Genomic DNA, 24,632 nt, shown 5'->3' with positions numbered 1-24,632 from the left:
TATCTTGCCCTTGATTAGCACCCAGCCGATTGTAACAAAAGCGATGGAAATTTCCACGACTATTGGGAAGAAGGTGGCAACCAGGCGTCAGTTCGCAATAGTGAACTGTTAAAACTGAAAATCAGCAGATTCACTGTGCCACCAGAAGTAATTCACAATAATCCAACCCCATTATTTGGGGAAGAAATGGAAATTTCCGTACTCTGCAAGCACTTTATAATGTACCTTCACAAAGACTTTTGGTATAGCAGGTGTATAAATAACCCCCTGTTCATCTTGATTTGCTTGGCTTCCCTATCATTTATACATTAACACTATGTACATATTTTACAAAAACACCATCATTACTCTGTATTTATAGACCAGATAAATGTGACTGTTTTATCGTCTAAGAATGACGTTTCCTAGGAGCTTTCAGTGGGGCTTAAAGTTTAAGGTTAATGAGACAATAAAACAGCAATCTCAATTGTTTACGTAGCTTTTCTGACTAGCAAAGCCCCAATTTAAGACCTCAATTTACAAGTATCAAATGTGCAAAAGGTGATTTATCTTCCTCCCTGCTCTATCTACAGTATATTGAAAATTGCCTGTTTTTATTTCAGAACTGACATTATTTTCCTGTAGTTTTCCATTGAAATATTGCCTAATTTGTATGTGTGTGTGTGTGCGTGTGTGTACTAAATAGAGAGGGAGAGAGTGACATTCAGAACAAGTGGGGGAGAAAGTGAATGAGAGAGAGAGAAGGAGAAAGAGAAAGAGAGAGAAAGAAACAGATAAATTGTTTTGGAAACAACACAGGCTAACGATTGGCTGCAAATACTGAAAAGGATTTATGATTATTGACAAAGAGGCCATTATAATCCTCTACTGCTAATACTCTATTACCAATATGAAATAGATATATTCAAACTAGAAGTATGTTGCTCATGGACAGCCTAACAAATGCAGAAAATAGGTAACCAGTGTCATTTTGGGGGAACATTGAAATTGCCAGTCTTGTTGATGGAGGGAGATTCTGGTCAACACTGATAGGGGAAGGTTCCTCACAATTCCAGTTACCCAGAATCAGTCCCATCATATACTGCTATCTGTGAAGTTTCTAATTCTTCCTTGACAATCTTGCATCCTCCCACATCCCAGAGGCGTTTCCACTGGTCTTCACAAAATATTAGAGTGTGTTTGTGTGAGCAGAACTGATGTGTGAGTGTGAGAATAGGTTAACAGGAAGTAAATGGGGGAACGAGACTAAACTGCGAGCTACCATAGAGCCAAGGAGCCAAATGGTCTTCATAGAGAAAAGTGCAAAAAGAGAGGAAAAGCTGAGTAGGGAGAAAGGACATTTATAGCCCAATCCTTGCTGTAGCAGAACCCAAAATAGGTCAGTAAGCATGGGATGATGAGTGATTACAGTAGTTTTCTGTAATTGGATAAAGTGCAATCCTCACTGATGCTGCACGGCTTAATTGCTGACTTCATGGAAAGTAAGATTCCAAATGGGGTAATGGTGCAAAAAGGATCTGGAGGAACTGATACAAAGCTCACTAATGGGCACAGGGTTAATGAGGACATACAGATGCAACCCAAGAACTGGAGAACTACCAGGAATAGAATTCAAAGTGAGAGATGTTGACTGTGCATTGGTTAGATCTCACATAAAGTACTGTTCACAGATACAGATTTCACAATGAGGAAGTTCAAAAACAATTCACAATGAGACCAGCATCAAGCAATATAAAATATCTAGCAGCTCAGGGAGGAGTGAATCAATGGGTCTTTAAGATAATGAGAAGTTTGATATGTTTAAAATGGAGAAGGAGTTTCTACTTCTGGATTAGACTAAATTCACAATACAAATGATAAGATAGATACTAATAACATGTACAGTGAACTCAGTTGAAGCTACTTTTCCCTGGGAGTGATAAAAATGTGAAAACTGTTGTAATTGGGCAACATATCAGCAGTATAATTATATCATCAGTATAATTAAGGTGAGGTTAGAAATGCACACAAAGCGAAAAAGGAATGTCTTTTATGCTGAAAGGGCAAGATGAAGATGGCCTGACTTTGTGGACTGGACAAAATATATGACAGTTAAAATCGTGAGAGCACACTCACCAAATTACAAGTTGTAATGTCTGAAACCTGCCATGTTGCAATAGACTTCTGAGTTGGTGGAAGCCCTTGGCACCTGCACAAGAAATTCCACATGGCGGTTCAAGTGGGAAGCAGAGATTGAGAGTGGCATTCTGGGATTTCCTGAACATGTGACAGTAGTTATGTAAATGCATTACAAGCAATAAACTCTCTCAATATTGTGACTTTTGTTGGTTTATCTAAATTGAATCCTCCATCTGCCTAATGATGAACTAGTGTGTGTATTTTATGTGCATATATAAGCACCATAAGCTGTGTAAAGTCCTTAATACAATGTAGAATATATCTTTTGGGGGATAATGGTAATAATATACAGCTTTACAACTACTTTGAAAGCAAACTGATGATAATATCAGAGCACAGAAGAAATAAATTAGCATCATTCTTACCCATATCATACACAGTTCAATGATCAATAATACGCATTTCTAGTGTATTTACTGCATGAAATGTCCCAGAGTAGCTTAATCAAGTAAAAACAGACTATAAGTGTTATATTAAAATAAAGGTCTGATGTTTGATCAAAGGGTAAGTTTTAGTTAGTGTTTTAAAATGAGAAGCAATAGAGATAACAAGAGAAGGTTGAGAAGGAAGATTCCAAACTTGGCTGGTAGATGTGGTGCCTCACAGTTCCAGAAACCGGGGTTCAATCTTCATCTCCAGTGCTCTCTGTGTGGATTAGGCATGTTCTCGCTGCACCTTGTGGATTTCATCTGGGTGCCTCACTCTCCTACAACCAAGAAAACATGTGGATTGGTAGGTTACTTGGCCACTATAAATTGCTTATGGCATAGAGATGAGAGGAAAGTTGATGGGAAAGGAGAGGGAGAATGAAATGGTTTGTGTGGAGTGATTAGCATAGTCTTGGTAGACTGAATGGCTTGCTCCTGCACTATTTCTCTCTCTGGCACAATTTCAATTACATAGCCACCAACAGCTGGGTAAAGAAAGCTGAGAGTGTACAATAGGTCAGAGGTGAAGTAGCTCAGAGTTCTAATTAGTTACAGTTTCAGCAAAACTGTGTTTAAACATGAAATGCAGTGCTCCATTGGCTGCTTCTAGCCTTGCCAATTTGGATAGACACTTTTACACTGATTGGAAACACCACCTTCAATCTTTTCTCTATGGAGACGATTTGGCTCCTTGACTCTATGGTAGCTCGTAGTTAGGTCTCATTCCTCCATTTACTTCCTGTTAACATATTTTCACACTCATATATCAGTTCTGCTCACCCAAACGCTCTAATATTTTGTGATGACCAATTGAAACGCCTCTGGGATGTGGGAGGAAACAAGATTGTCGAGGAACAATTAGAAACTTCACAAATAGCATAATTAACCACTGAGAACTATTATAATCTGTTTTATGATTATTCAAGAGCCATACTGGAAACACCGCTTGATCTGACAGATATATAGTAATTTTAACCTTTTATTGCACAATATTCTCATGGTCACTGAGTTTTTTTGGCACAAGAAGCAGAAAACTAGGTTCTGTATTAATTCAAAGTAATTATTTTCGCACTAAACATCACGCTCGAAATTTGTTCTTATAATTAAAACGAGTACTTGGAAATAGTGGTAATTTTGGGGGTGAAAGCACTCATGTGGTAAGAAATAAATTTAACAAAGTGGAAATGCTCAGTTCAACATGAATTGTAGTATCAGTGTATGATACTCAAACCTGACTCAATGCGCAGGACCAAAAACTCCAATCCCAGCATTGTTCTGCTTACAAGGAGTGTACCACAAATCCCAGACATTCCATAAACCTTGAATTATTTAACATCTATATTTTAACATCTATATATGCCTTTAGATGTAGAATATTTGTGATGCCAGTTCAGTGCACAACAAGGTCTGATAAAGAAAACAAAAAATAATTTCAGCACTACTAAATAGGTGCTTTATATTGTTCAAGATATCAGGGATGACTCCTCTGTTCTTGTTGTGGTACAAATCTGTAGTATTCACCTACAGGGTTAGATTAAACTTAGATAGGATTGCACTCCCACAGTACCACAGTTCTGGCCTAGATTTCACATGTCCATACAGCATGACCTGAGCTCACAAGCTGTGGTTGGGGGTGGGGAAGTGAGAATGGTATTAACGCAACCACAGTTATACTAGACACAAGGTTGGGCAACACCACTTCAGTGATCAACAGCTGAGCAACCCAATCATTGACATTATGCTCTTCCTTGCTTCTTTTTTCATTGTTAGTCACCAGGTTCTAGGCTCTTTATCCTCTCAATCACTAAAAAAGCTCTTCCAAAACTCTGTGACACCAACTTAAATCCCACCCACCTGGCTTTAAATTTCACTTACACACAATTGCCAATTCACATCATATCACCATAAGAATTAGTGTATCTTACTAATGAACCTGCTTGGCCGTTCATCACAATCACGGCTGATCTTCCTCATCAGCACCATTTTGCTGCACCATCCCCACTTCCCCTTGATTCATTTAATCCTCAGGAACATATCAATCCCTTTACTGAATGAGCACCTCCGGAGTTTACATGGCTATCTAGCAAAAAGTATGCCAAAGGTTCTCCAACCACTGAGAGAAGGAATTTCTTAATTTCCTAACTACTATACTCTCTTCCTTTCCGACGTTACCTCTTACATATATTTTAGATACTATAATTAACTTTAACCCGTGTCAGAAAGGTGTAACGGCTATTATTTATAATACTACCATGAAACTTAGGAAAGCTCCACTCGATAAGATTAGGTCAGATTGGGAAAAGGAATTGGGCTTTATTATTCCGGCGGATGACTGGGCGCATATTTTTACAACTAGTCAATACTTCCTCTATCTGTTCCAAACATTCCCTAATTCTATTTAAAGTTGTTCATAGAGCACATTTGTCTAAAGATAAATTAGCTCATTTTTATTCTCATATTAACCCTCTTTGTGACAGATGTCATGGGGAGATATCCTCCTTAACTCATATGTTTTGGTCCTGTCCTACTTTGGAAACTTTTTGGAAAGACATTTTTAATATTATTTCAAAGATATTGAATATAGATATTTCGCCCCATCCTATTTCCGCTATCTTTGGATTACCTAAAATTTCCAGTAATCTTTCCCCTTCTGCCTGTAGAATGATTGTATTTCTTACTTTAATGGCTAAAAGATGTATTTTACGACATTGGAAGGAGATTAATGCCCCAACAATGTTCTTTTGCTTTTCTCAGACGATACTATGTTTAAATTTGGAGAAAATTAGAAGTAATCTTTATGATACTTCAGTTAAATTTGAACAGACCTGGAGACCATTTATCCAACATTTTCATTTAATGTAATTTTTTTTTCTCTTTGCCCATATTTACATTCCCTTCTTGCTTTTTTAACTGTTTCTAATGGAGGTCGGGTTTGAGGGCGTGATTGTTTTAAGTTGTTTAAGTCTCCTTGATACCTAGTTAGCCCATTGCTTTGCTTTGCTTTTTAGATTAGTTGTACGGTGGGTTTTTTTGGGGTTTTTTTTTTGGGTTTTTTCTTCTCTTTATAGATGCTGCTTGGCCTGCTGCGTTCACCAGCAACTTTGATGTATGTTGCTTGACTTTCCAGCATCTGCAGAATTCCTGTTGTTTGCATACTATTATATTACCTTGTTATTTTATATCTAAACTGCACTGTTTGTACTAACTTTTTTTTTGTGTATTAATATCTCTTGCAAATTTATATTGCAATAGTGTATTAGTGTCTACATGGTCTACTTTTTGTGTACTAATTTAATAAAAAGGTTTAAAAAGAAAGAGAAGGAATTTCTCCCTGTCTCGATCCTACGTAACCTACACTAGTGGTCCCCACCTCCGGGCCGCGGACTGATACACTGCCTCGAAGGATGCAGTGGTGCAGCGGTAGTCGGGACGCACCCAGCACACCTTTAAGAAAAAAAGCCGAAATAGACAAGCTAATTAATTAGGTGCCGTCCGGCACATAAATGTTGGCCCAGATCAAATGTATGGGTCCACGGCCCGGAGGTTGGGGACCACTGACCTACACCATCTGTGTTCTCTGACCATTCACTTTCAGTATAATCAAAGCTGTGGGCCTCAACCAGTTTAGCAAGAAGTGCAGCTTGTACTACTGCATTTCCCATTTCCAGCCTGCTGGGCATCATCTGCATATCTGGCAGAATTGCTAGAAGTGCTCTTTTTATTCAATAGACAATAGACAATGGACAATAGGTGCAGGAGTAGGCCATTCAGCCCTTCGAGCCAGCACCGCCATTCACTGTGATCATGGCTGATCATCCACAATCAGTACCCCGTTCCTGCCTTCTCCCCATATCCCTTGACTCCGCTATCATTAAGAGCTGTATCTAACTCTTTCTTGAAAGCATCCAGAGAATTGGCCACCACTGCCTTCTGGGGCAGAGCATTCCACAGATCCACAACTCTCTGGGTGAAGAAGTTTTTCCTCAACTCCATTCTAGATGGCCTACCCCTTATGTGGCCTCTGGTTCTGGACTCCCCCAACATCGGGAGCATGTTTCCTGCCTCTAGCGTGTCCAATCCCTTAATAATCTTATATGTTTCAATCATATCCCCTCTCATCTTTTTAAATTGCAGTGTATACAAGTCCCCACTCTTTAAGCCAATGGATTGACAATGAAATCCCCAGCACCTGTGAAACTTGGAAGCTAAAGTTTTGCCCTCTAATACCGATTCAACATTGGAATAGACTTGAGGGACTGAGTTATAGAGAAAGTTTGAACTGGCTTGTACTTGAGTCAGTGGGGCATAAGAGGACAAAGGGTGATCTTATAGAGCTGTTTAAAATCGTGAGGGGCATAGATAGGATGAATGTGCTCAGTTTTTATCTCAGGTTTGGGAAATCAAGAACTAGAGGACTAGAGGGTGAAGTTGTTTAGTAGAAATGTGACTGGAAACTTTTTCCACTCAAATGGTGATTAATATATGGAAGGAACTGCCAGAGGAAGTGGTTGAAGTAGGTACAGTGTACATTAACCACATTTAAAAGGAAATTGGACGTGTAAATGAAAAAGAAGGGTTTCATGGGATATGAACTGAAATCAGGTAAGTGAAACAGGATTAGAGGCACCTTGATTTTCATGGACCAGTTGGAAATAGATCCTCTTACCTTGCAGAGTGCCTCTAAGCTTTTAAACCATGAATTCTTTGGACTTGAAGTCCATTGTGTTCCCCCAGTTCCCATCCACCAGCTGTCTCATTTCTGTACAAGTTTATGGCTCTTCAAGCTACTCTGTCCTTTATTTTCAGAGTGTCACTGTTTATGGGCAACTTCAGCAAGCTACACGATGCTAACACCAAGAACAAAAGCTCCTTCTGTCACAGAACTATGAAGCATGGTAATACCACTGATGCCTTCTAGGGATTTTCCTTCACAAATCACTAACGCTTCGTTTCATTGTCGGCCATTGTACATAGTAGAACAAGACCCAGTGAAACATTCTGTTATAAATGCTGACGCCTGTTAATCAATTGGCAGAGGCAATGAAGAGAAGGAATGGTGAACAAATGGCTGATTTACATTCTGCTCAAAAATTGGAGAAAATAATTGATCTTCTTGCTGTAGTGTGCAGAAGCATAAATTAATACAAACGTTTGTAGTTAAAATAGTAAATGTTTGCAATTATATCACATTACGTATGTGCACTTGGCTCATTATTAAACACAGTAATGCTATCCACACGATCTGGTGCGAATACAAGCAATTCATTTCATAAGAGGCTCAGTGTGCTCCACTGATGGGAAAAATGACCACTTTTGTTTGAGGAATTAAACTTGCTTCAAAGTAATGACAGTTTGGAAACTTCAAAACGTAATTCCACAATATGCAAAGCTGTGGTAGGTCGACATATTCACACCAGAACAGAAGGGCCACTTATAAAGCAGCGCCCATTTTCTCCTGTTAAGCACCCTCTGCTTCAAAAATTCCATCACAATTTAGCAACTCCACACAAAGGCATCTTGTCTCTTCTCTTTCAGTGCCAATTTCTGAATTTGATGCTTTTTTTGTCATCTATATCAACACTTTGTAAAGAATATGCAGGGCAGAATTATTAAATTTACAGATGACATAAAAATAGGTGGCATAATAGACAGTGAAGAAGGTTATCAAAAAATTCCCGGGGGGGGGGGTCATGATCAGCTGAGTGAGTGTGTGAGGAATGGAAAATGGAGTTTAATTCAGATAAGGGCAAGGTGTTGCATTTTGGAATGTGAAATCAAGGTAGGTCTTGCACAGTGAATGGTGGAGCTCTGGGGAATGTTGTAGAAAAGATGGACCTTAAAATTCACATACTTAGTTCCATGAAGTAGAAGCACAGTAGACAGAGTGGTGAATAGGGCAGAGCTTAGGATGATGGTGCCGAATGGCGATCCTTTGCTTGCATCTTGGGAAACAGCTCTATTTCTATCTTTAATATCTTTATTTTTCCCTTTTCAGGGTTCTTTTAAAGACCCTGACTTGGAGTTACACGCTGACTTCGGTTCTTTGTGGGAATGGGACCCGCTCTCAGGACCTCACGACCAGCAGTTTTTCAATACGCCAAGGCTGCAGCCTGGAAGACAAGCACGTCCTCAGGGTGCCGGATTTTCATGGCTCTGGAGGCGGGCTGATTCGAGGTCAGTGCCACCGCAGAAAACTGGTGTGTCGTGGGAGTACATGGAAGATCGTAAGCAGCAAGCTGGCTGCTGGCTGTGTGCCCAGGGACCAGGGACCAGGGCACAGAGCTCGGAAAAAGCAACACAACAGACTTCTAACATCATAAATCGGCGAGTTGTTTTGTTATATTTCCCCTCTCACTGTGAAACGGGACACCTCTTTTTCCCTTATTATGGAGAGAGGGAGAGCCTGTGGTATGTCGAATTACCAGCTGAATGAGTAGTCTTTGTGGTGCTGCAAGTCTGTGACTTTATTGATGATTTGCTGCATGCTTGAGTGCTCGGTGGGGGGTGCAGATGCTTTTTTGCTCGTGGGGGAAGGGGGTCGTCGCTTTGCTGCTGTTTATGCATGGGAGGGTGTACTGGGGGGGCTTCGGGATTCTAACATTTAATTGTCATTCATTCTTTGGGGCACTCCTCTGTTTTCGTAGATGTTTGTGAAGAAAAAGAATTTCAGGATGTATATTGTATACATTTCTCTGACATTAAATTGAACCTATTGAACCTATTAAAGGTGGCCTTTGACATGCTGGCCTTCATTGGCCAGGGCACTGAGTGCAATAGTTGGAAGGTCTTGGTGAGATTGTACAGGACACTGCTCAGTTTTGCTAGATCCACCATAGGAAAGATAAGCTGGAAAGTATGCAGAAAAGATTTACAAGAACTTGCCCTGACTTGAGGGACTGAATTAGAAGGAGAGGTTGGACAAACTAGAATTTGTCTAGGAGACCGAGAGGTGATCTTATAAAGATGTATAAAATCAGGAGGGGCATAGTATGAATGTATTCAGTCTTTTTTAGCAGGGTTGAAAAATGAGGAACGAGGGTATTTACTGTAGGTGATGGGAAGGATTTAATAGGTAGATCAAGGAGTAACTTAATTTTTGCACAAAGCTGGCATGCATGTGGAATAAACTATCAGAGGAAGTGGTATAGGCAGATAGAATAACAACCTTTAAAAGAGAGTTGGACAAGTACGGATTGGAAAGTTTGAGAAGGTTATGGGCCAGAAGTTAGTAAATGGGACCAGCTTGGTTGGGGTATCTTGGTCAGCATAAACCTGTTGGACCAAAGGGCCTGTTTCTCTACTGTATGACCATATGGTGACCAAATTCACAAACGTGTAATGTAATGGCATATTTTCTCATGACATAGGAGGTAGCCATTTGGTCCATTGAGCAATTCAACCAATCTCACTCCCCCAATAATTTTCCCTGTAGTTTATTATCACACATTAATAACCATCTCTCTCTCTCAATTTTCTCACTGGCCAATTATCCTTGGAATAATTTGCAGCAGCCATTTCACTTGCCAACCCATATTTTATTCTCGGTGAGCGGCAGTCGGTGCAAGGAGGATGCATCTCCAAGTTTGCGGATGACACGAATCTGGGTGGCAGTGTTAGCTGTGAGGAGGATGCTAAGAGGATGCAGGCTGACTTGGATAGGTTAGGTGAGTGGGCATATTCATGGCAGATGCAGTTTAATGTGGATAAATGTGAAGTTATCCACTTTGGTGGCAAAAACAGGAAAACAGATTATTATCTGAATGGTGGCTGATTAGGAAAAGGGGAGGTGCAACGAGACCAGGGTGTCATTATACACCAGTCATTGAAAGTGGGCATGCAGGTACAGCAGGCGGTGAAAAAGGCGAATGGTATGCTGGCATTTATAGCAAGAGGATTCGAGTACAGGAGCAGGAAGGTACTACTGCAGTTGTACAAGGCTTTGGTGAGACCACACCTGGAGTATTGTGTGCAGTTTTGGTCCCCTAATCTGAGGAAAGACATTTTTGCCATAGAGGGAGTACAAAGAAGGTTCACTAGGTTGATTCCTGGGATGGCAGGACTTTCATAGGAGGAAAGACGGGATCGACTAGGCTTATACTCGTTGGAATTTAGAAGATTGAGGGGGGATCTTATTGAAACGTATAAAATCCTAAAGGGATTGGACAGGCTAGATGCAGGAAGATTGTTACTGATGTTAGGGAAGTCCAAAACGAGGGGTCACAATTTGAGGATAGAGGGGAAGCCTTTTAGGACCGAGATTAGGAAAAACTTCTTCACACAGAGAGTGGTGAATCTGTGGAATTCTCTGCCACAGGAAACAGTTGAGGCCAGTTCATTGGCTATATTTAAGAGGGAGTTAGATATGGCCCTTGTGGCTAAAGGGATCAGGGGGTATGGAGGGAAGGCTGGTACAGGGTTCTGAGTTGGATGATCAGCCATGATCATACTGAATGGCGGTGCAGGCTCGAAGGGCTGAATGGCCTACTCCTGCACCTATTTTCTATGTTTCTATGTTTCTAGGTTGTTAGTTGGTCATGCAGCGCGAGATTTTAAAAGATGCAGTTCGGGTGCTTTCGGCTTTTTTTCTCAACAGGTGGCAATCAGCACGGTGCCAATAAAAAGTAAAGTGTAGGTGGAGCAGTTATTGTTGGAATGGACATTGTTGGAGTGGGGCATAGTTAGAGCAGTCCAGCTTTGGCTCAACAGGCTAAGGCAAGAACAGGCTTGGCCCCAGGCACAGGAAGAGGTTCTAAGTAAGTAAGGAAGTTTCTAGCAAGGTTTTTTTCTCTGTTAACACATAGCTAGTGCACTAAGAATGATTCCAGAGGTAGTGATATATTCCTTGTGTGATAGACGGGAAATATGGGAGATCCCTAGTCTCCCTGATAACTACTTTTGTACAAAGTGAATTGAGCTGCAGCTCCTTAGAGACTGGGCTAAGGAACTGGAGTGGCAGCTTGATGACCTTCAGCTCATACAGGAAAATGAGAAGGTGATAGGTAAGAGCTACAGGGAGGTAGTCAGCCTAAGCTCTAAAAGGCAAGTACTTGATTGACTGTCAAGAGAGGAAAGGGGACAGACAGCCTATGCAGAGTACCCTTGTGGTCATTCCCCTCAATAATAATTATACCACTTTGGATACTATTGTAGGGGGCAATCTACCAGCCACAGCAACCTAGTCTCTAGCTCTGTAGCTCAGAAGGGAAGAGGGGAGAGGAGGACTGCTGTAGTGATAGGGGATTCCATAATTAAAGGAGCAGAAAGCAGATACTGTGGACATAAAAAAGATACCTGGATGATATTTTGCCTCCCAGGAGCCTTGGTCAGAGAAGTCCTGGATCAGGTCCACGGCATTCTAAAGGGGGAGGGTGAACAGCAGAAGTCATAGTATATATTAGCAGGTCCTTGAGAGAGAATATAGGGAGTTAGGCAATAGCTGAAGTTCAGGACCTCCAGGGTAGTAATCTCTGGATTGCTGCCTATGCCATGTGCCACTGAGGGTAAAAACAGAATGATTTGGCAAATGAATGTGTGGCTGAAAAATTGGTGCAGAGGCAGGGTTTCAGATTCCTGGATTATTGGGATCGCTTCTGGAGAAGGAATGACCAGTACAAAAGGAATGGGTTACATATGAACCCGAGGGGGACAAGTGTCCTTGCAGGAAAGATTGTTAGAGCTTTTGGGAAGGGTTTAAACTAATTCAGCGGGGAATGCAAACTGGAGTAATAGAGCCAAGGATAGGGCAGTCGGTATACAAGTAGATGCAGTGTGTAGAGAGATTGCAAGGGAAGACAGGCAGATGTTAGGGCAAAGTTGTAGTCAGTGGGATGAGTTAAAGTGTAACAGGGCCAAAATCAAAAAGGGTGATGAATACAGGACTGAAAGCATTATATTTGAATACACGCATAATACACAATAAGGTAGATGATCTGGTAGCACAGTTAGAGAATGGTAGGTATCATGTTGTGGGCATCTCTGATTCACGTCTGAAAGAAGATCATAGTTGGGAACTTAAGGATCTAAGGATACATATTGTATTGAAAGAACAGCAGGGAGGCAGAGGGAGTAGGATGGCTCTACTGGTAAAAAATGAAATCCAATCCTTAGAAAGAAGATGTAAGATGTAGGTAAGAGGATCATAAGATATAGAATCCTTGTGGGTAGAGTTAAGAAACGGCAAGGGTAAAAAGACCCATATGGGTGTTATATACATGCCTCCGAACAGTAGCCAGAATATGGGCTGCAAATTACAAATGGAGATAGAAAAGGCATGTAAAAAGGATAATGTTGTGATAATCATGGGAGATTTCAACATGCAGGTAGATTGGGAAAATCCAGTTGGTGCTGGTTCCTAAGATAGGGAATTTGTAGAATTCCTAAGAAACAGTTCTTTTAGAGCAGCTTGTAGTTGAGCCCTCTAGGAGAATGAGAAGTCTGGATCGGTTGTTATGCAATGACCCAGGTTTGATTAGGAAGCTTAAAATAAAGAACCCTTGGGAGGTAGTGATCATGATATGATAGAGTTCACCCTGCAGTTTGAGAAGAAGCTAAAACTGGATGTATCTCTATCACAGTGGAGTAAAGGGAATTACAGAGACATAAGAGAGGAGCAGGCCAAAGTTAATTGGAAGGGAACACTAGCAGGGATGATGGCAGAACGACAATGGTTGGCGTTCTTAGGGGAAATTGGAAAGGCACAAGAAAGATACATGCAAAAGATGAAGAAGTATTCTAGAGGGAGAATAAGGGAGAATAATATCATAGCTGATAAGGGAAGTCAAAGACAGCATTAAAGCAAAAGGATTAATGGGAATAGTGGGAAGGCAGAGGATTAGGAAGTTTTTAAAAACCAACAGAAGGCAACTACAAAAGACATAAAGAGAGTCAAGATAAATATGACTTCAAGTTAGCCAATAATATAAAAAAGGACACAGTAAGTTTTTGTAAATGAGAGATGAGAGTGGATATAGGACTGTTGGAGAGGTAGTAATAGGGGACAAAGAAATGGTGGAGGAGCTTATTAAGTATTTTGCATCAGTCTTCATTGTGGAAGGCATTAGCAGAATGCCAGAAATGCAAGAATGTCAGGGGTAAGAAGTGAGTGCAGTTGCTACTACTATGGAGACAGTGCTTGGGAAGCTAAAAAGTCACTTGGACCAGATGGACTACACCCCAGGGTTCTGAAAGAAGTGGCTGCAGATATTGTAGAGGCATTAGTAATGATCTTTCAAGAATCACTAGATTCTGGAATGGTGCCTGAGGACTGGAAAATTGCAAATGTCACTCCACTCTTCAAGAAGGGAACAAGACAGAAAAAAGGAAATTATAGGCCAGCTAGCCTGACTTCAGTTGTTGGAAAGATGTTAGAATCTATTATTAAGCATGAGGTTTTGGCATATTTGGAGGCACATGATAAAATAGGCAACATGGTTTCCATGAGGGGAAGATCTTGCCTGACAAATCTGTTAGAATTCTTTGAGGAAATAACAAACAGGATGGACAAAGCAGAGTCAATGGATATTACTTATTTGGATTTTCAGAAGGTTTTTGACAAGGTGCTGCACATGAGGCTGCTAAACAAGAGCCTATGGTATTACAGGAGAGTAACTAGTATCGATAGAGCATCAGGTGATTGGCAGGATGCAAAGATTGGGAATAAATGGAACCTTTTCTGACTGGTTGCTGGTGACTGGTGGTGTGTGGCAGAAGTCAGTGTTGGGACTGTTTTTTTTCTCATTGCATGTCAATGATATGGATGAAGGAATTGATGGCTGTTTGACCAAATTTGCGGACAATATGAAGATCAGTGGAAGGGCAGGTTATGTGGCAGAATGTCTGCAGAAGAATTTAGACAGATTGGGGGAATAGGCAAAGAATGGTTGATGGAACATAATGTAGGGACGTGTATGGTCATGCACTTTGGCAGAAGGAATAAAGGTGTGCACTATTTTGTAAATGGGGAGGAAATTCAAAAATCAGAGATACAAAGGGACTTCGGAGGCCTCTTGCAGGATTCCCTAAAGGTTACATTTCAGGTTGAGTAGATGGTGAGGAATTCAAATGCAACGTTAGCATTCATTTTGAGAGGACTAGAATACAAAAGCAAGGGGTAATGTTGAGGCTTTGTAATTCAGGGGTCCCCAACCTTTTTCGCACTGTGGACCGGTTTAATATTGACAATATTCTTGCGGACCGGCCGACGGGGTGGGGGTGGGGGAGTTCAAGTAGGGTTGCCAACTTTCTCACTCCCAAATAAGGGACAAAAGTAGCAGTCAAATATGGGACACTGGTGTTTACCCCGAGAAAGACTACCATGACCATGAAGCCTTGCGCGGGCACCTGTGTGCGCATGCGTGACGTGTACATACGTGATGTACACTTGCGTGTACGTGCTGATTTTTTTCTAAGAATCGGTTTTGACTTAAGCTTCCCGATTCTGTTAAGTGAAACTACACTGTACATACATTATTTCTACTTTATATAGGCTATGTATTTATCATATCATTCCTGCTTTTACTATATGTTAGTGTTATTTTAGGTTTTATATGTTATTTGGTATGATTTGGAAGGTTTTTGTTGGTCTGGGAACGCTCAAAAAATTTTCGCATATAAATTAATGGTAATTGCTTCTTCGCTTTACGCCATTTCGGCACGAAAGGTTTCATAGGAACGCTCTACATTAGCGGGGGAAATACAGGACAATGGCAGTCCCGCATGGGACAAACCAATTTAGCCCAATATACGGGATGTCCCAGCTGATACGGGACAGCTGGCAACCCTATGTTCAAGTTCAACAGTGCGTGACAGGGAATGAGGAAAGGTACAGCTGACTCATATCGTTTCATATCGCCAAATCATATTGTTTTCTTGCGGCCCAGTAGCACATGCTTTGCGGCCTGATACCGGTCCACGGCCCGGTGGTTAGGGACCACTGTTATAAGATATTGGTGAGGCCCCACTTGGAGTATTATAAGCAGCTTTGGACCCTATATTTAAGAAAGGATGTGACGACATTGGAGAGAGTCCAGTGGAGATTCATGACAATTATCCCAGGAATGAAAGGGTTAATATTTGAGAAACATTTGATGGCTCTAGACCTGTACTTGCTGCAGCTTAGAAGAATGAGGGCGGATCTAATCGAAATCTATCAGATATTCAAGGTTCTGGAGAGTGTGGATGTGGCAAGGATGTTTCCTGTAGTGGAACAGCCTAGAACCAAAGGCCACAGCCTCAGAATTGAGGGATGTCCACTTAGAACAGAATGTGGAAACATTTCTTTAGCCAGAGGGTGGTGAATCTATGGATTTTTTTTTGCCACAGAAGGCTGTGCAGTCCAAGTCTTTGCATATACATAATGTGGAGGTTGATAGGTTCTTGATTAATCAGGGCATCAAAGGCTACGGGGAGAAGGATAATAAATCAGCCATGATGGAGGGCTAGGTTAGACTCAATGGGCAGAATGGACTAATTCTGTTCCTATGTCCTATAATCTCATGGTCTTTTTGGCATACAGTATGGAAATGGGCCTGTCGGCCTAAATGACTATGTTGCCCAGTGAGCTAGTCCCATTTGCCCATGTTTGACCCATAGCCCTCTAAACATCTCGTATCCATGTACTTATCTAGACAGCGCTTGGACGTTGCTAATGTGTCTGTTTCATTGACTATTTCTCAAAGTTCATTCCAAACTTTGCGTGAAGAATTTGTTCATATATCCTTTTTAAATATCTCACCTCTGACCTTAAACCTACAGTATGCCTCTCTTGTCTTTAGCTCCCCTCCCTGACAAGAATTCCAAGCAGAGAACATTGGAGGTCACGAATGAACCCATGTCACTGGAGTTTTGTGGTATTTGAACTAGCAGAGGAAAGCCAGAGTGGTTAGAGTTATGTTTTGCAACTTCAAAACATTAAACTAATTCAAAGGAAGACACAGCATCTGAAACGCCGGTCTAACATCCTGTGTACTTTAAGAGAGGTGCGCATGTATCACAAGGTAGCATGATGACATATGCAATTCACGAGTTTATACACATAAACTGTAATGGAATATTTAAATGAACAAGAACGTTAAATCAAGCAATACATATATGCAAGATTACTCAAATATTATTGAAATATTAAATACACAACCTGCTTAGCTGTAACTCCAACTCAACAGAGGGTGCATCTCAACTAGTAGTAGTGGGCAATCGTCGATCCCAGGGGATCATGGGTTTGCAACTCTGGTGGACTGTGTCCTCTCCAGGGAGTAAGCCTGGGTGGGAAGATTTGAAGAAAAATTCACAGCGGGTTCCCCTCTCCACGTCACCGATGTAGTCCAAGGGAAGGGCAATTGCCAATACAGCTTGGCACCAATGTTGTCGCAGAGGTTGCCGGAGTGAAGTTGTAAACAATGTCAAACTGCCTTAGGGACCCCGGCTCCGGATTTCTTCCTTGGGGTTTACTGCCGTAGCCTTTCCCATGGATGGGTATGGCCACAAGGCAGCGGAGGTTTAAAATCAGAGTTTCCCTTCTCTTAGGTGACTGCCATCCAAGGCTGACGAGCCCTACCTGCCCAAAATCTATAAACAGAAATCTCAACTATATACTATAAGGTACCGCTGTTTCCTTCCTAGCGTGTCGCACCAGACAGTCAGCCATTCTTGTCTGGCGCATAGTGTCAGGATTGGTCTCCTTTCAGATTAACCGGGTCACGATATGAACATTCCTGACTTGACCCTCGTTTTTTACGAGGCCGAGTGACTAGCTCGACGCTCAACCCGGCACGGATAGAAAGCGTGCTCCGGGGGTGGCCCGACTTGGATTTGAACTTGGGAGTCTTCGTGCCGAAGTCCAGCGCTGATGCCACTGCACTACCAGCCGGCCAGTACCACTGCTATATCCACAGCATAACAAATTTTAAATTGTACTATTCGGGCCTAAGATTTAGTCACTGTGGAGGATTCCTTACTCTTGTGGGATAATGTCTTCACTTGCTAGGCAAGATTTGTGCCTGTGAAACAATCTCAGGTTCTGCAGCCTCCTGCTGGTTGTAAGAGTGACTCAGAGATTTCAGGAAGTGGTTCTGGCAGCTCCATACACTTTTTTTCTCTTTCCCTTTTCTTCTTCTATTTTGGGCACCTTGATCTTGGGAAGGTACATTTAGTTCACTGGAGTATTCTCTGATTAATCCTTCTGTTACTCTCTTTACGATCTGATCTCTCCTCATGGTTTCCTCATCCACAGCATCATCCCCTGTTTTCGTATCTCCATGGACTCCTTTCTTTTTGGCCTTCCATTCATCCAGCTGGGCTTTAGTCTTTGTACTTGCTTTTACAAGTAGTTCAAGCAATAACCTTAATACATGCAGAGTAGATTCTGGTTCTTTATACTCACAAAAGCCAAATGCTTGCATCTTTCCTGAAGCTCTTTAAGCTCTCGCCCAGTTTAAAACCAAGCCACATTTCACAAGTAACTGCCTGATTAACATATCAGAAGCTTTCTCAGATACGTTTCCTACAAAAACTGTTGTAGTCAGACCACTGTTTTCATCACTTTCACAATTCCTCTGCACAGCATGGTCCTTACTTGGTCCCATATGCTTTTCAACCAGAAGCACAGACGCTGGCACCAACATCTATCTCTTTGTCCTCTGCTGGATGAAGCTCTGCTGCCCTCATGTCGCTGGATTTAACTTTAGATTCGATTAAGAGGACATGCAGTCCTCTTTTATTGTCATTTAGTAATGCATGTATTAAGAAATGATACAATGTTTCTCCAGAATGATATCACAGAAACACATGACAAACCGACTGAAAAACTGACAAAAACCACATAATTATAACATTTAGTTACAACAGTGCAAAGCAATACCGTAATTTGATAAAGAACAGACCATGGGCACGGTAAAAAGTCTCAAAGTCTCTCAAAAGTCCCACCATCTCACGCAGACGGTGAACCTCCAGCGCCGCCAACTTGCCGATGCAGCATCCTGGAAGCATCCGACCACAGTCCGACTCCCAGTCCATCCGAAAACTCCAAGCCTCCGACCAGCTCTCCGACACCAAACACCGAGCACCATCTCTGCCGAGTGCTTCGATCCCAGCCCTGGCAACAGGCAATAGGCAAAGCCGAGGATTTGGGGCCTTCCCCTCCGGAGATTCTCGATCGCACAGTAGCAGCGGCAGCGAAGCAGGCATTTGAGAAGTTTCTCCAGGTGTTCCTCCGTGCTTCTCACGGCTATCTCCATCAAATCAGGATTGTGCACAGCCCTCTAGTTAACACATACAATATCATTCGGAATGGCCGCGCGCTCTGCATCGCACTGCCATCTTCTCCTCCCTCCTCAATCTTTGTAGGAGATTATGGCACTCAAATCCTGCCACAGCTGTCGAGCATCCCACAATGATTCCAGTCTAGTCCAGAATCTCCACTTCACCCATGAGATGGCTTTCTGGAGATCATACCTGCACATCCTGTAGCATTGTTGATCATCAGACTTGAATGCCTCTGGTCTGGCCCTCATCAGATTCTGGATTTCATTGTTCATCTAGGGCTTCTGATTGGGGTAAACCCTAAACAATTTCATGGGGACATATTCATCTACAGCTGTTTTAATAAAGTCTGTTACAGCCCTAGTGTAGTCATTCAGATCCTCAGATGAGTGCTTGACTGACTCAGGCCCATCCTGTAACCATTCCTCTGCCTCCCGGACCACCTCTTAGTTTTCCTGGACACATCACATAAATGCAATTGCAAAGAAAGCATGACAGCACCTCTATATCGTTTGGAGTTGGCAAAGATTCGGTATGTCATCGAAAACCTCAGCTAACTTCCAAAGATGTGTAGCGGAAAGTGTATTGATAGGCTGCATTACGACCTGGTATGGGAACACCAATATCTTTGAATGGAAAATCCTACAGAAGGTAGTGGAATCATCCCAGTACATTATGGGTAAATGCCCCCCAACCATTGAGTACATCCACATGAAATGATAGAAAAGCAGCATCCATCATCAAAGATACTCACCACCTAGGCAATGCTCTTTTCTAGCTGCTGCCATCAGGTAGAAGGTACAAGTGGCACCCGCACCATCAGGTTTAAAATCAGTTACTACCTCTGAACCATTAGGTTCTTGACAAAAGAGGATAACTAGACTCATTCTGTTTCTCGTGTTCCCACAGCCAATGGTCTCACTTTAAGGACTCTTTATCTTGTTATTTCATGTTCTCGTTATTTATTGGTATTTATTTATATTTGCATTTGTTGTTCATTGATCCTGTTTACAGTTACCATTCCACAGATTTGTTAAGTATGCCCACAGGAAAAAGAATTTCAGGGCTGTATGTGCTGACATATATGCCCTCTGATAATAAATCTCACTTTGAACTTTGAACTTGGAACAATTCATGTGTTCAACATGGAGACAGTTTTGGCATCATCCAGCGCCTTCCTTAATTCACTTTCAGTTGGTTTCGTTGCAGGGAATGTGGCGTGCAAACGGTGGATGGATGTCTAATCAAGCTGTAGTTGGCTTGGCCACTAACGGTCTCACAATGCTGGTCTTCCTGATTTTACCACAAACAAGCTCAATGTAGCTTGTTGGTTATTGTATTTCACAGTTACAGTAAAATTATAAGAGTATTGAGTTTGTATGTTCCTGTCAGAATAAAAGGCAAGAATGACTGGCTTAGGAAACTTTGATTTTTGAGAGATATTGAGGCCCTAGCTAAGAAAAATAAGGTGGTGCATAGCAAGTACAGGCAGAAAGGAGCAAATGAGGTACTAGAGGAGTATAAGAAATTTAAGAGAAATCAGGAGGGCCAAAAGAAGGCATGAGGTTGCTCTAGCAGACAAGGTGAAGGAGAATCCCAAGGACTTCTACAGACATATTAAGAGCAAAAGGATAGCAATGGACAAAATTGCTGTTCTGGAAGATCAGAGTGGTCATCTATGCATGGAGCTGAAAAAGATGTGGAAGAGCTTAAGTGGATTTTTTTGTACCTGTGTTTACTCAGGAGATGGACAAAAAGTCTATACAAGTGAGTCAAAGCAACAGCGAGGTTACAGAGGAGGAGATGTTTCTCTCTTGAGGCAAGTTAGGGTGGATAAATCCCTAGTGGCTGACAAGGTACTCCCTTGGAGGCTGTGCAAAGCCAGTGCAGAAATTACAGGGGCCCTAGCAGAGATATTTAAAAAATCCGTAACCACAGGTGAGTTTCTTGAGGATTGGAGGGTAGTTGGCATTGTTCCATTGTTTGAGATAGGCTCTAAGAATGAGCCAGCAGCGGGATGGTGACCAGCTGAGAAAATGAGCCAAAAAATAGCAGATAGAATTTAATACAGAAAAGTGTGAGGTGTTGCACTTCAGTAGGACCAACTAGGGTAGGACTTTTATGGTGAGCAGTAGGGCATTGAGGAATATGGTAGAACAGAGGGGATTGGAAATACAGATCCATAATTCCTTGAAAGTGGCATCACAGGTAGGTAAGGTTGTAAAGAAAACTTTTGGCACATTGGTCTTCATAAATCAAAGTAATTAAGTACAGGATTGAGGATGTTATGTTGAAGTTGTACAAGACATTGGTGAGGCCTAATTTGGAGTATTGTGTGCAGTTTTGGTCACCGACCTACAGGAAAGGTGTCAATAAGATTGAAAGATTGCAGAGAAAATTTACAAGGATATTGCCAGGAGTTGAGGACCTGAGTTATAGGGTCCCCTGAGTTAAAGAAGTGTATGGGGCGTCAGGGAGGGGTAGCACCTCTGGTGGGGGAACATGTCGCGTCCTTTTCAGGGCAGTTTGTCCACCTTTGGTCCCCACCTGGCACTCAGCTCTCACCTGTGGCTCCCCGTAGCTGTTTGCATGCGAGAGTGGCCACACCCCAGGCAACGGCTTCGACAAGCCGACTAAACCAGGTGAGGGAAGCCGACGGGTCTCAAACCCTTGGTGAGATAGGGAGTTGTCTATCCCAGCATGTGAAGACAGACTCTGACTGAGTGAGCGGACGAGACCAATGGAAGGTCCAACAGTCAAGAAGGCGGTCTCTACAAGCGTCGTAGAACGCGTAGAGCATGACAAGACACAGAAGACGTCCTGGTCATCCACTGTGCCTAGTCCCATCTCCAGCCATCTCAACTCTGTCTTGCCACTGGATCCAGATGGAAAATGGGGAGAGAGTGAGGCTGATGCTGCGCAACTCTCCCTCACTTAAATCCAAATCACGCGCTAGTCTCGGCACCATCATAAAGCCGGCTGGTGGCGCAGTGACATCAGCGCCGGACTCTGGGAGCGAAGGTTCCCAAGTTCGAATCTAGTCGAGCCGCTCCCGGGCACGCATTCCATCCGTGCCGAGTTGAGTGTCGAGCTAGCAACTCGACCTCATAAAACATACTAATGGTGTCGGGGTCTTCATCGATGATGATGGACAAACCTTGTAGGGAAAGGTTGAATAGCTTAGTACTTTATTCCCAAGAACATAGAAGCATGAGGCGAGATTTGATAGAGGTATACAAAATCATGAGGGGTATAGGTAGGGTAAATGCAAGCAGGCTTTTTCCACTGAGGTTGTTTGGGACTACAACTAGAGGCCATGGGTTAGGGGTGAAAGATGAAATGTTCAGGGGAACATGAAGAATAATTTCTACACTCAGAAGGTGGAACTGGCTGTCAGTGGAAGTGATAGATGCGGGTTCAATTTCAACACTTAAGAGGAATTTGAATAGATACATGGATGAGAGGGCTGTGCTCCATATGCAGTTCGATGGGAACAGGCAGACTATTAGTTCAGCCTGCTCTAGATAGGCCCGAAGGGCTTGCTAGAGTGTTCCATGACATTAACTCTTTGACCAGGCATATAGCAATATCACCCTTTACAATTCAAGCACTCATTCAGAAACTTTAGTGTTCAGATTACCAGCCCCACTATCGAATCATGGAGTGCATTTCAGGTTCCAATCACTCTCTGGATTAAAAAATTCATCTCCGGTTTCTTGTGCTCCCTCTTATCTTTTACCCTGAATTTATTTCCTCCCATTTCTGATATTTCTGTTATGCTGGAAGTTTCCTACTCGTCTATTCCCTTCAATTTGGTATAACTCAGTCAGGTTCTCCTTTGCCTTTCACCCCTCCAAGGCAAAAAAGTGCAGTCTCTGCTCTGAACCAAAATGCTCCATTCCAGGCAACGCCCTGGTGAGTCGCCTCTGCACCCTCTCCAGTCCCATCATATCATTCCTGTAATAAAGGGACCAGAAATGCACATAATACCCCAGCTGTAGCTTAGCCAATGTTTTATAAAATTGTACCATAACTTCCTTGCTCCTATATTCTATTCCCTTTTATCTTCCTTACACCACATCTGCCTTCAGGGTTCCTTGGGTCTTATACACCAAACTCCCTCCATTCCTCAATAATCATCTTATTAGTTTTTTGACGGTGCATCATCTAACACTTATCAAGATTAAATTCCATCTGCTATTCTTCTGCCCATCAATCAATTGAAAAAAATACTGAATTTAAGATCTCTGACATGAAACACTAAGTGTGTCTTTGTCCGCAGATGCTGCCTGACCTGCTGAGAGTTTCCAGCAGTTTGTTTTCACTTCCAATATCTTCTTTTACTAAGTCCATCTTGTTGACTAATGCCATTCAATGAAGAAAATAGTTCACCTTTAATCAACCTGGCCTTTATTTCAATCCAGATCCAGAACTATCAATGTCCTTGCTTGAAAGATCTTTAGCCAGCCACATTCACTTTTGCTTCTTTCTCTACAGATGCTGCCTAACCTGCTGAATATTTGAAACAGTTATGTTTTTTAAAACCAATGTGATTGGCTCTTAATCAGCATTGAAAGTAACCCACCGTGCCATTCAGTACAAGGGGCAATGAGTGATAGTAAATAAACAACAGGAACTAAATTATGTGATACCCAACTACAGAGCAATCCTTTCTCCAATACTTGCTCCCTTGTCAGTAGCCTCCTGTGACAACGTCTTGCTAGCAGAGTAGCTGAAGGACTGAATGTAAAACAACATGCCAATAACCTCTTCTACCCTGGTGCAACAGACAAGATGTAACCTTTCACCGACTAGTCTCTGATCAGGATTGCCCACTTTAACACCATTGTGTATTAAGATGACTGGCTTGAATGATAGGCGCTGCCAATGTTGCTTGGGCATGGGTGCAGGGTGCTGAGCTCGTCAATTTCATCGACTTTACTTCTAACTTCCACCCAGCCCTCAAATTCACTTGGTCTATCTCAGACACTTCTCTCCCCTTTCTCGATCTTTTGGTCTCCGTGTCTGGAGACAGACTGTCCACTGACATCTTCTACAAGCCCACTGACTCTCATAACTACCTCAAATATACCTCTTCCCACCCTGCCACATGCAAAAATGCCATTCCCTATTCCCAGTTCCTCTGTCTCAGCTGCATCTGCTCCAAGGATGAGGTTTTCCGTTCCAGGACATCTCAAATGTCCTCTTTCTTTAAGAATCGTGGTTTCCCTTCTGCTGTCATCAATGATGCCCTCACCCGCGTCTCCTCCATTTCCCGCACTTCGGCTCTCACCCCATCCTCCCGCCACCGCAACAGGGACAGAGTTCCCCTTGTCCTCACCTACCACCCCACCAGCCTCCGGATCCAGCACATTATCCTCTGCAACTTCCACCACCTTCAACAGGACCCCACCACTAAGCACATCTTTCCCCCTCCACCCCTCTCCACTTTCCGCAGGGATTGGTCCCTCCGCGACTCCCTGGTCCACACGTCCCTTTCCACAGATCTCCCACCTGGCACTTATCCCTGTAAGCACAAGTGCTACACCTGTCCCTACACCTCCTCTCTTGCCACCATTCAGGGCCCCAAACAGTCCTTCTAGGTGAGACAACACTTCACTTGTGAGTCTGTTGGGGTCATCTATTGCATCTGGTGCTCCCGGTGCAGCCTCCTCTACATCGGTGAAACCTGATGCAGATTGGGGGACCACTTCATCGAGCACTTCCGCTCCGTCCGCCAAAACAGACAGGATCTCCCAGTAGCCGCCCACT

Source organism: Mobula hypostoma, chromosome 12 (assembly GCF_963921235.1).
Source record: "Mobula hypostoma chromosome 12, sMobHyp1.1, whole genome shotgun sequence".
In the NCBI taxonomy this organism is placed as follows: domain Eukaryota; kingdom Metazoa; phylum Chordata; class Chondrichthyes; order Myliobatiformes; family Myliobatidae; genus Mobula; species Mobula hypostoma.
Note: the sequence above shows the minus strand (reverse complement) of the source record.